This window comes from Dermacentor variabilis, unplaced genomic scaffold, assembly GCF_050947875.1.
Source record: "Dermacentor variabilis isolate Ectoservices unplaced genomic scaffold, ASM5094787v1 scaffold_13, whole genome shotgun sequence".
In the NCBI taxonomy this organism is placed as follows: domain Eukaryota; kingdom Metazoa; phylum Arthropoda; class Arachnida; order Ixodida; family Ixodidae; genus Dermacentor; species Dermacentor variabilis.
The window spans coordinates 19194060-19207406 of NW_027460291.1; the positions used below are offsets into that span (position 1 = coordinate 19194060).

The 13347-nt window shown below is 48.1% G+C and overlaps 1 protein-coding gene across 2 annotated transcripts in view; it reads left to right on the forward strand.

Annotated features, from left to right (window-relative positions):
• Nucleotides 1-13347, forward strand: part of Mcad (Medium-chain acyl-CoA dehydrogenase) — a 192333-nt gene that overhangs the window by 165334 nt on the left and 13652 nt on the right. The gene's annotated exons all lie outside the window — the stretch shown is intronic.

A 13347-nucleotide genomic window follows, 5' to 3' on the forward strand; every position in this document is an offset into this window, starting at 1 on the left:
CAGGGAACAAAAGAGATATGAAAAAACTAGTAATATATTCATAACAACAAAAAGAAAGACTTGCATACCGTATTTACTCTCATAATGATAGCACTTTTTTTTCAGCAAAATTGACGCAAAATCAGGGGTGCGATCATTACACGGGTTAAATTTCCCGCGAAAAGAAAAAAATTTTTTGTCATCCTGCGTTTGCTGCGGGACACCAAAACAAAAATGGCGGCTGGCGGAGCAAGCCGAACGCGCCGAACGCGATTTTTTTTCTTCTTGTGAGTACATTACGGGCATTGAAAAAGTTTCTTCCATATCAGTAATGAATAATATCGTTACTATCGGCAAGTTTGCGGCAATAACATAGCCATGCCCTCTTTGAGGGGACAGAAACAGATGGGCGCGCTTAGCTGTCAGTGACATAGAAACACATGACCGGCACGCTGTGGCATCTGTCTTCACTACTATGCTAATACGGCACATTTTCGCTAAGGGTGGGTGAATATCTTAGCTGTGTTACAAGCGTCGGCGTATGAATAGGGTACACGTTTAACGTATCAGTGTATACGTGGCTACTATCGTTGCCGCTCGCGATTTGTCACGTGCCCACGAGTGCAGATGAGAATCGAAAGGCGGCTTTTTTGTTGTTGTTGACCACAGCCATTATAAAGCCTACACATAATAAAGGCAAGTTTGGTTGCAGCTTTTTTTTAGTCATGGAAGTGCGGAAGTGATGAAAGTAATGAAATGAGGCATCTACTTAAGAATGTTTGGTGCGTGCAGACCGCTTGGTTTGTCTTGAAGAGTCGTTCGCGTAGCATTCGACAGATGGTAAGCGCGATCAATATTAGCTAGACTTGGCACACGACATATCGCTGCGGCAAGTTCGGGGTGTGATCATTACATGGGAAATAAAAAAGATAGAATTTTGACGACTAAATTCGGGGGTGCGATCATTACGCGAGTGCGATCATTATGCGAGTAAACACGGTAATATGAAAATAGATAAAGAGTACACTTTACCAAGAAGCTCTGTCTTGGGCGCACAGTGCCCAAGACAGAGCTTTAAGCTCAACATATATTACCTTCAAGCTTATAGCGCTTGAAAAGACAAGGACGAAAGGAAGACGTGACACACACAGGCGCTAGCTTGCAACAATATTTCGAGCAGAGGACCTACACATACATACAAATTTTTCGCATACATCATCATACATGCGCTATTTGCAAAAAATACCTTACACACCATTACTCAGGTAAGCTAACTCTTTGCGGGAAAGGGCAATTGATGGTATTGAAGCACAGTTATCCCCAGCCTATCAATCATTTCTGCTTCGATAATTTCGCGAGTTAATCTTCCTCGGGCTTTTCCACGATGGAGCAGTCTCTGTATGCTGGAGCACACGTCGAGTGGTCACCACCACCCGCCCTGGCAACAGCGCACTTGAAATGCCTGCAGGCACCTTCCGCTTTGTCCCACATAGTTTTTCCCACACTTTAAAGGAAGGTTATGAACAACTGCTCCCGCACATTCAGCAAATGTTTCCTGGTGTTTCTTTTTGCACATGCGCTTGTCAGACAGGCCTGGTCTGGCTAGTCTGCACAGACATTGCAATTTTGAAGAAGCTGAAAACCTAACCCTAATATTCGCACATTGACCTAATTTCTTTAAACAGTGCGGTAGGCCGCGGATATACGGGTTGACAGCTACGCTCCTCTTATCTACACAAGGCAGGCTGGCGGAATTCTTTGATAACTTCGACTTGAGCAGACCCTCAGGAACATGTGTAGGGTACATGTGTAGCGTAATCTGCCAGACTAAGATGGAGGATCTGATCGTTGAAGCTTTCAGTCATCAGCTCAGGGCATGACTTACATAATGCGCTTGACAAGCATGACTTTGCGATTTCCCTCTTAACCAACTTAGAGTGCGCCAACTGATATGGGAGCAGTGGCTTGTTCGCACGAGGCTTGTACTTGCAGCGTGCATGGTCGTTGCAAAATGAAAACTTAATGTCATGAAATCGAATACTTCCGTCAGTCGGCAGTTCATGCGTTACTTTTAGAGGAGATAAACCCTCGCATAAAAGAGAAAGTGCATTAGTGGTTAAAAAATTACCATGGTTAGTGCTGCAGTCAAGTAGAACTATAAAGTCATCGACGTATCTAAAAACTTTGAAAATGGTATTAAGGCCCTCTCTGTAGACCTAATGGACCTTTCTTATTCCTTACCGCATTCAGGTCTGCTTTCTAGTGTTCAGTGTTCTATTGACACCTTTGGAAATGTTGCCTTCACGAACGCCACTGGGATGTCGAATGATGGTTTCTTAGAAGTTCTTAGTTTTTATCTTCGGTATACTTTCACTCTATGGGAAGGGCAGCCTTGTATACAGAAGGAGGGAATTTGCATCGGATTGTGTATAACTACCATTCTTAGCAATATATTCATAGCAGAACTAGACAAGAACATGAGTGATAGGCTCCCAGATTTTAATATTCTCAAAGTTTTTAGTTACGTCGATGACTTTTTAGTTCTACTTCCCTGCAGCACTGACTGTGTTAATTTTTCAACCACTAATGCACTTTCTCTTTTACGCGAGGGCTTATCTCTCTAAAAGTAACGCATGAACTGCCAACTGACGGAAGTATTCGATTTCTTGACATTAAGTTTTTATTTTGCAATGACCATGTACGCTGGAAGTACGAACCTCGTGTGAACAAGCCACTGCTCCCATATCAGTTGGCGCACTCTAAGTTGGTTAAGAGGGAAATCGCAAAGTCATGCTTGTTAAGCGCATTATCTAAGTCATGCCCTGAGCTGATGACCGAAAGCTTCAACGATCAGATCCTCCATCTTAGTCTGGCAGATTACGCTACACATGTACCCTACACATGTTCCTGAGGGTCTGCTCAAGTCGAAGTTATCAAGGAATTCCGCCAGCCTGCCTTGTGGTGATAAGAGTAGCGTAGCTGTCAACCCGTATATCCACGGCCTATCGCACAGTTTAAAGAAATTAGGTCAACGTGCGAATGTTAGGGTTGTGTTTTCAGCTTCTACGAAATTACAATGTCTGTGCAGACTAGCCAGACCAGGCCTGTCTGACAAGCGCATGTGCAAAAAGAAACACCAGGAAACATTTGCTGAATGTGCGGGAGCAGTTGTTCATAACCTTCCTTTAAAGTGTGGGAAAAACTATGTGGGACTCAGCGGAAGGTGCCTGCAGGCATTTCAAGTGCACTGTTGTCGGGGTGGATGGTGGCGACCACTCGACGTGTGCTCCAGCATACAGAGACTGCTCCATCGTGGAAGAGCCCGAGGAAGATTAACTCGCGAAATTATCGAAGCAGAAATGATTGAGAGGCTGGGGATAACTGTGTTTCAATACCATCAATTGCCCTTTCCCGCAAAGAGTTAGCTTACCTGAGTAATGGTGTGTAAGGTATTTTTTGCAAATAGCGCATGTATGATGATGTATGCGAAAAAGTTGTATGTATGTGTGGGTCGTTCGCTCGAAATAAAGATTGTTGCAAGCTAGCACCTGTGTGTGTCACGTCTTCCTTTCGTCCGTGTCTTTTCACATGCTATAAGCCTCACGATGTCATACCAACAAGCCCAAATCTCTGCAATAGAGCATATATTCACCATACTGTACAACCTCTTTCATTTGTTGGAGTAGTTTCACAAATATTTGTACGTAATTTCGTGTAAACATGGGAGGCAAACGGCACCACTAATAATAAAAAAAAAATTTACCAGACACTGTTGTATTCAAGGACTAAGAATAAGCAGAGAGTGTGTTATCAAGGCTACTGGTTCTTGGTGGAGTAAACTGTAATGAAATTAATCTGGGGAATACATTTTTTTTTTCATGCAACAACTAGTGATTAATACACTGTGAAAGAGGCACAGGTGAAAAATAGCTTGTCGATGTGCAAGAAATGTAGATCAAGGTTAGGTTTCATATCCGTTATGCTCGCAGTTTGGATATGATGTAAATTTAAAAGCATACCATGGACAGTTTCAATTTTGGTGAACAAGGTGCATTGTAATTGGCAGACACTCCTCATAGCCAAGATGAGTGAAAAAGAAATTTATTCAGTTCAGGTGGTTAGAATGGGGCATTGGGAAAAGCGCCTGCCAGGTCTCTAAATGTGCCAAAGAGTGACATTGTCAGCTATGCCACCTTAAAACAGCTACTGCTGTGTATATACTGCTCCTTTAGGCAGCCCCATTTTATTTCAAGAAATGTTTATCATTCGGCCAGCTTAATCTCCTGTAACAGCATCCAGCAGTTGTCACCCTCCCTGTCGTGGCAAAGCGCTGCTGCAGCACGCAGACCTTTAGTGTGCACGTGTGCTTGCAAGTGTTCTTTTTGCCATCCCTTGGCATGTGAAGTAATGCCATCATGGTTCAATCTTTACATGTTGCCTCTCCTTGTACTTGTACGCACGTGAAAAGCACGTGTGGAGAGCGCGGGCTCATATGTCTTCCTAAAGACATTAATTTGTCAAAGCCGGTGGCACTTCATGGTGCTGTTACAGGGCCTTTTTTACTGGTGAAAGTTGCTTTATAACTTCACTAAGCTGTTTGGACAGTGTACGATATACACTGTGCTGGATTCCGAAGTAGTAAACACGAAAATATAGCTGTCATCTACATCGTACCAGCCAATGTACTGGGCAAGAGAGGAAGGTGTTATTATCGCAGAAAGTAAATTCACTTGAACCGTGCACACAGAAAGAAGCGAACTGTATGTTCACTGCCACAACTATGACCCGCTTGCACCCATTCTCTTTTCACAGCACCTAACATGCAACAGCTGGCCGATTTTTCACGACAAAACAAATGTAGCATGTTTTTAAGCAACTGAATCATGCAGACTCGCCGCTTGAGGTGCTCATGCTAAGGAATCAAAGTCCTCTCACAAGGCCTGCTGTAAACGATCACTAATGCTGGAAGCACGTTATGGCTGCCATACTGTTTTTTATCACCCGTTTCAAATGCCACAATGGGCATGGCTGCATCGCTGTTAGCCTCTACCGACATGCGATGACCTTTTTCTTTTGTACAGTCGAACCCGACTATATCGAACCCGTTTACATCAAATTATTCTATATATAGAACAATTTCTGGACACTGTATAGTTGCGATGAGTATATTGCTACGGGATAGTATTTCCAATGACGAAGAGCCGAGCAGTAAGACGACGACGACGACGACGGTTGGAAGCTAGCGCGGGCTGTTGCCTCTTGGCCAACTGCAGCATATTGCCTTGTAAATATACTTGTAAATAGCTTTTCGTCTGTGTCTTCCTACGTAGCATATCTGGTGGAGGTGGACGTTACCTGTACCTCGTCACGGAGCTTCGCAGTGGACGGTACGTTGAGCCTTCCTTCATGGCTCCCGGCGATGACAACTCGACTCGGCCGGCTCCGACACCTGCTGCCACTTCGACGATCTACATCACTCTCCCCGCTCCCCGTGATCCTGGCGTATTCTCGGCAAAAGATTGGGAAGACGTCGAGGACTGGATCAGCCTGTACGAACACGTCAGCCGCAATAACCGGTGGGACCCTACTATCATGCTCGCCAACGTAGTCTTTTACCTCGGTGGCACACCTTGAGTTTGGTTTCGGACGCATGAAGATGAGCTCACCAGTTGGGATTCGCTTAAGCAAAAGCCCCGAGACTTGTTTGGCAACCCCTACGGTCACCAACTTGCCGCGCAGAAGGCGCTTTCCGGTCGTGTGCAGACATCAGCGGAGCCCTACGTCACGTACATTCAGGACGTCTTGGCTCTGTGCCGCAAAGTTGACGCACACATGACTGAGTCTGACAAGGTCTCCCACATCCTCAAAGGCATTGCCGATGACGCCTTCAACTTGCTCGTATTTAACAACGTCACGACGGTGGATGCAGTTATAAAAGAGTGCCGCCGCCTGGAACTCGCTAAAAGCCGACGTATCGACCAACAGTTTGCCCGTCTACCCAACACCCCAGCGACATCTTCCTGTGCCGACGCTCCTCGTCCCAACAACACTGGCGATGTTACCAGGATTGTCCGGCGTGAGATCGAGGCCGCCTATCCGGCTGCCTTCGACTCCAGCCCCTCCAATGCACCTGCAGTCACTGTTTCCCTGATCCAGGCAGTTGTCCGCCAGGAGTTCGCCAACATGGGTATTCACACCATCTGCTCGGCCCATCGTCCTGATACCCACCCGGCTTCTTCGATTCCGCCACCTCCCGCACCTTCTTACCCACCACGTTTCCGCAACCCCTCTGAATGGCGCACTGCAGACGACAAGCCAATTTGTTTTCACTGCCATCGAATCGGGCACATATCTCGGCACTGTCGCAGTCGCTGGAGTTCCCCGAACCAGTCTACATATACTGCCTTCTCTCGCCCCCCAGGTGGCCTTTCTCGTCCCTATGCTGCCCGCTCAGATAATGCCGCCACCGATTCTCCAGCGCCGAATCGCTCCTATTCTCGTTCGCCTTCGCCCCAACGACGACAACCTCGCTCCCCCCAGCCCCGTCGCTCCTATTCGTTGACTCCCTTCGGACGCCACTCCCAGCTGGAAAACTAGACAATGCAGCGCCTCGAGGTGACGCTGCATTGCTCCCTACGCCGCCAAATCCTCTCCTGACGTTGCCCACTCATCTGAACCTTCTTGACGTACAAGTCGACGGTGTTCCTGTATCTGCTCTCATAGACACTGGGGCGCATTTGTCGGTAATGAGCACTGACCTTCGTAACCGGCTGAGGAAAATAATCACGCCCGCCACGACGCCTGTTGTCCGTGTCGCCGATGGCGGAACAGCCCCTGTAATTGGTATGTGTGCCGCCCGCGTCTCCTTCGCCGATCGCTCCACTACCGTGCTATTCACAGTCATCGCTCACTCTCCCCACGACATCATCCTCAGCTTAGACTTCATCTCCACACATTCTGCTCTCATCGATTGCTCCACCAGTACTCTCCGCCTCGACCTGCCTGTTCTGGATCCTGCTGAACAACACCCTACTCGCCTTAGTTCCATTGACTTCATTCGCTTGCCACCTTCTGCACTGACTTACGTTGACTTCGTGTCATCCCCACCAGTCCCCGACGGTCACTACATTGCGGCTCCTATGCAAGACGTCCTCCTTACACACGGGATCACAGTACCTCATGCAGTTTTATCTATTACGGCGAATTGCGTCTGCCTGCCAGTGGTCAATTTTGGCTTGATGACACAAGCGCTGCCACGCGGGATGTCTCTGGCCCAACTTTGCTCATTCGAGGATCACTCTGTAGCTTCGATTTCAGTAGACAACAATTCAGCCGATCCTCCTCTACCATCGCAGTTGGCAACTTGTACCATCGCCAGCTTACAGAAAATGATTGCACCCGACATGCCGTTTGAGCACGCTCCTGCGCCCTACCGCGTTCTGATTTCCTACCAAGATATTTTTTACTTTAACGATCGTCCTTTGGCCCAAACAACAGCTGTTAAACATCGCATTAATACCGGCGATGCCCCTCCTATTCATCGCCGCTCGTATCGAGTATCACCGGCTGAGCGTCAAGTTATTCACACCGAAGTTCTCAAAATGCTTGCCAAGAACATTATTGAACTGTCATGTAGTCCATGGGCATCACCTGTTGTGCTGGTAAAAAAGAAGGATGGCTCATGGCGCTTTTGCATGGATTATCGGCACCTTAACAGGGTTACCAAAAAGGACGTGTATCCCCTACCTCAGATTGATGACGCCCTTGACTGCCTCCACGGTGCTCGCTATTTCTCCTCTATTGACCTTCGCTCCGGCTATTGGCAGATTGCCGTGGACGATCTCGACCGCGAGAAGACTGCCTTTGTAACACCCGACGGTCTTTATCAATTCAAAGTGATGCCGTTCGGTCTATGTAATGCTCCTGCCAATTTTGAACGCATGATGGACTCCCTTCTTCACGGTTTCAAATGGTCCACATGCCTGTGCTACTTGGACGACGTTATAGTATTCTCCCCAACATTCGCTACGCACCTCGAGCACCTCTCAGCAGTCCTGGACGTTTCTCGGTGAGCCGGTTTGCAACTGAACGCATCGAAGTGCCAATTCGGCCGTCGCCAGATTACCGTCCTTGGACATCTCGTTGACGCGAACGGAGTGCAACCGGACCCAGGCAAGATCCATGCTGTTACGCACTTCCCTGTTCCAAAGTGTGTCAAGGATGTGCGCAGCTTTATCGGCCTTTCCTCGTACTTCCGCCGTTTCGTGAAAAATTTCGCGGCCATAGCACGACCACTAACTGAGCTTTTGAACAAAGACGCCCCTTTCCAGTCGGGCGATAACGAGGCCTCTGCATTCTCGCTTCTAATCGGCCTTTTCACAACGCCTTCTGTTCTGGCCCATTTCGATCCTTCTGCGCCTACCGAAGTCCGTACTGATGCCAGCGGTCACGGAATTGGCGCAGTACTAGCACAATGCCAGCGCAGCCACGAACATTATATCGCTTACGCCAGCAGGCTCTCTCACCCGCGGAGCGCAACTATTCCATCTTTGAGCGTGAGTGTCTGGCCCTAGTTTGGGCGGTTGCGAAGTTCCGCCCATGCTTATATGGCCGACCCTTTTCCGTTGCCACAGACCATCACGCGCTTTGCTGGTTATGCTCATTGAAAGACCCTACAGGAAGACTTGGTCGCTGGGCCTTACGCCTCCAAAAATATTCGTTCTCTGTCACCTACAAATCTGGCCGACTACACAAGGGCGCTGACTGCCTATCTCGCTACCCGGTAGACGAGCCTGATGACGCCGACAGTAGTACTGCCGACAGCATTTTCTCAGTGTCTGCCTTCGCTAACATCGCCGATGAGCAGTACTGAGATCTATCGCTGCGAGTACTTATCGAGCGTCTGCGCTCTACACCTACCGACGCATCCGTTCACCGATATGTCCTCCAGGGCGGCATTCTGTACCGAAGGAGCTTCCTCCCTGATGGCCCTGATCTTCTTCTTGTCATGCCATAACATCTACGACAGACTGTGCTCTTTGAGATGCATGACGCACCCACTGCAGGACACCTTGAGGTAACCCGCACGTACGACCGCGTCCGCCGCCGCTTCTATTGGCCTGGTCTCGCTCGCTCCGTCCAACGCTATGTTGCTGCCTGTGATCCCTTCCAGTGTCGGAAAACACCTCAGGTGCTACCTTCCGGTCATCTCCAGCCGATCACCGTCCCTGTGGAACCGTTCTTTCGTGTTGGATTAGACCTCCTCGGTCCCTTTTCCACGTCAGCCTCTGGGAACAAATGGGTAGCCGTCGCAACTGATTACGCCACCCGATACGCTATCACGCGGGCTCTCTCTACCAGTTGTGCCACTGACATCGCGGACTTTCTCTTGCGTGACATTATCTTAGTGCATGGCGCCCCGCGACAGCTGCTTACTGACTGTGGTCGTAACTTCCTCTCGAAAGTTATCGCCGACATTGTGCGTTCCTGCTCTATTCAACACAAGCTGACTACCTCATACCATCCTCAAACCAATGGCCTGACAAAGCGGTTAAACCGTACTCTTACCGACATGCTGTCCAAGTACGTTTCGAAGGACCACCACGACTGGGACGTTGCCCTTTCTTACATCACATTTGCTTATAATTCTTCCCGGCACGACACCACCGGATTTTCTCCATTTTATCTACTCTACGGTCGCGAACCGATCTTGCCCCTTGACACGGTACTTCCTCCTGCTGCGACCTCAACAACCGAGTATGCGCGCGACGCCATCGCCCTTGCCGACCATGCACGCCAGCTTGCCCGTGCGCAACTGACGGACTCGCAAACCACGCAGCAGCGTCAGTACAACGCCCACCATCGTGACGTACAGTTTTCGCCTGGTGCACTCGTGCTCCTGTGGTCGCCCTCTCGTCACGTCGGACTTTCAGAAAAGCTCCTTTCGCGATACACAGGGCCCTACCGCGTGCTGTGCCAGGTGACGCCTGTGACGTACGAAATTGCTCCTGTGAGCTCAACCTCGTCATCTACTCTAGCATCTAGTGATGTCGTGCACGTCAGTAAGCTCAGGACCTACTACACTGCTTCAGAGTCCGGCCTTTAGTCGCTCCGGGACGGCGCTTTTGCCGCCGGGGGTAGTGCTACAGGATAGTATTTCCAATGACGAAGAGCCGAGCAGTAAGAAGACGATGACGGTTGGAAGCTAGCACGGGCTGTTGCCTCTTGGCCAACTGCGGCGTATTGCCTTGTACATATACTTGTAAATAGCTTTTCGTCGGTGTCTTCCTACGTAACAATATATAGCAAAAATTACGCTTACATCGAACAAAAATAGCAGCAACTACCGATATATTGAATGTGAAGTGGCGGAAAAGTGCCCTCAGAAGTTGGATTTCCCTTGCGGCGGTGGGGAGACCCAGTGGCGCGGCTCCATCCAAACGCTCTCCTTACCATGACTGCGCTGCGTCGAGCGAGCTGTTGACACCTCCCTGCAAAAATGATCCTGGCCCACCCGCAGTGCTTGCTCAGACAGGCTCTTGTGCCCTCATCGTGCAAGATGGCAGAAGTGCGAGTTTTCTCGTTGCTTTTCTGGTTCATTGTGTGTGCGCCTTGTGGGCCTGCAGTGTTGCCGTGATGAAGCGGCAGAATTCACCTTTCGTCGTGAAGCTTGATATCATAAATCGGGTCGAACGCAGTGAAAAGTTTGATGTCCCCGCAGCGTGCAAGATTCCAAGGAGCACTCTCAGCACAATTTTGAAGAATAAGGGACAGATTGGGGCTAAAGCGGCCAAACTCGCGACCCGGTGCCCATGGTGCCCGACGCATATGCACAACCGTGTACGAGTGGTTCATCTGAAATTGCTTCAGCCATGCCGGCTTTCATGTTCTTGGTGATGACTGTAAATTCTGATGAATGTGACGAAGCCGTTGCTGGTGTTGCCAAATTTTGGAGCGAGCTGTCAGAAGTTCTGGAAGCTGTTGACGAATCAACAATGGACGATTTTGAGTGCAAATGATGGTGTCGCAACCATGGGAGAGCCTGAAAACGAAGACCACATTGCTGACATTGTACCGAGCACAAGTGAAAGTGGGCGCAATGAGGAAAGCAACGACCGTTTTTGGCCCACATCCTCCGAAGTGATTGGTGCTCTCGCACTAATCCGGTGCTTCTGCACGAATGCGAAAGGTTGTGGCCTCAGCTGCTGCGATTCCTTTGGCAATGTGGAGAAGTGCATGCGTCGCAGGCAGCGAAATTGCCCAAGCAGAAGAAAATGCAGGACTATTTCATGCGAAACTAAGCTAGTTTCATCAATAAAGTGATCTTATACATGGTATGTGCTTTTGTGAAATCCAATTATTTAGCAGGCTTATATGAAATTATGCCCTGTATTGAACTGATAGGCGTTCTTTTTTGAGTTCGATATAGCCGGGTTCAACTGTACCACGTGTCATGCATAATCTGCGGGAGAAACTTAAAAAAAAGCAAGAACCAAGAAATCCACATCCCACCGAGGTGGACTGCCATGCCTCTAGCTGTGATTGCGATTCGAGAATATGTGTTGCTTCAAGAACGCTGGCTTCGGTACCACCCAACAGGCATTGCATGCAGATTTGGCATCACCGGATGTAAGTTTGCCTAATGGGGACATATTCTTGCTCAATCACTTTTGCGGATACAATCACTTTCACAAGATTTTGCATACCTTGGCACAGGATGCGACAGTGTGCACTGGAGAAACGCTGTTGCTTGTGGAGGCTGACCTGTATGAAACCTCACAAAAGTGATTGCATCAATGCTGTTGCCCAGAGATGTCCACATGTCCGGTGCCGAGTAGAGCGAAATCTTTCGAAAGTGATAATGTCCGTGAAAGATCTCGATCGAGAACGCTGCCCCATAGGGCAAATCTTCATTGAGAACGCTGCTGTTTGTAGATGTGGATGCATTTGGTGCTCAGTTACGCAAAATCTAATAAAAGCGATTGTACCCCCGAAAGTTATCAGCGATGCACAATTTGTGGTTGCAATGATGCTGTATTGTCTTGAGCAAGGCTTAACGGAATTGTGACAATAAAATGTTGCTTGGCAGCCCATTCTGCCTGTGCTGTCTCATTTAGCAACAACGAAATTCCCGCGAAAGCAAATTGTTGTTGCAGTGCCAATTTCAGTATTGTGGGGTTTAACTGCAGTGACAGGTTTGGCAGTCTCTTCTTTGTCCTCTGCTGTTTTAGCAAAGGAACAGTAAAAAAAGCACAAGCATGCTTCAAACGAAGTGTGAGACCTTTCCTTATCTTACAAACCCTTATTGATGAAGATTATCATATGCATTGGGAGCATCTCTGTGTCCGACTTGGACTTTCGTCTAGACGTGCCTTTCATCCTTGTCTGTTGTTGTCCTGTTTTACTGGTTGCAACAAAATTATTAGAATACAAGCTAGACAGATCAGCTACCCTGCTTTTAAAGTAACATAGTTCGATAAACATCCCCTCAATGTCTCAGCTATCATTTTGCAATGCAGAGCAGCGTCAACGCTGTGTTAATTCACTTTGTTGTACATTAGCACCATTTACATGGATGCGACATGCAGTAAATGTGATGCAATGCACCGTTGTGATGTTCATGTAAATGCAGTTACTAAAAAAATCGACAAGCATTTGTTCACTCAATGCCAGGAGGCATTGAATATAGTATTTCTTTTATGTGTATGTCGGTTTTCGCTTTAGCGTTAAGCGAAAACGAAATAAGTACTATTACAAGGCCACAGAATGAGTGTGACCGCAGCAGCAACAGCAGCGTTTTCTAAAAAAACGGTCTAGCCTCCAGAACGGCGAGTTTGGCATTTAGCAGAGGGATGGCAACGGTCACACGGCTTGTGTCCTCGCTACAATCGCCCACTGTGGGAGAAATAGCCACCCTGGTGGTTCAAGGGAAAAATAGGTTTGTAATGTGGTTTCAGGCAGTGGATGTTTTCCGACAGGATTGGTGACATGATAGGCTCGATGATGTAGTTCATAGGCGACATCTGCGCAACTACACAGTAGTGGCCTTGTTGGTATTTGGACACAAGTATGGATAAAAGGCCAGTCGGAACAGCTGGAACACAAGTCGCACAAGAGAGTCCGGGAGAAAGCGGCAAGGTGGGCAGTCATGCAGTGACGATTGTGTCTTCAAAATATACACCGATTTACTCTGCAAAAGCAGCTAAAAATTTTAGAGCAGCTGATATTATTGCCAGTAAAAGACATCATCCCAAGTACAGTACACAAATAGCCAGCAGTAGCATGAACAATGTGAGGTTTTGTATGAAATACAGAGCAGATGACCACTTAATATTTCATTTTCCCCCCCTTTTTACTTGGGCCCATTTA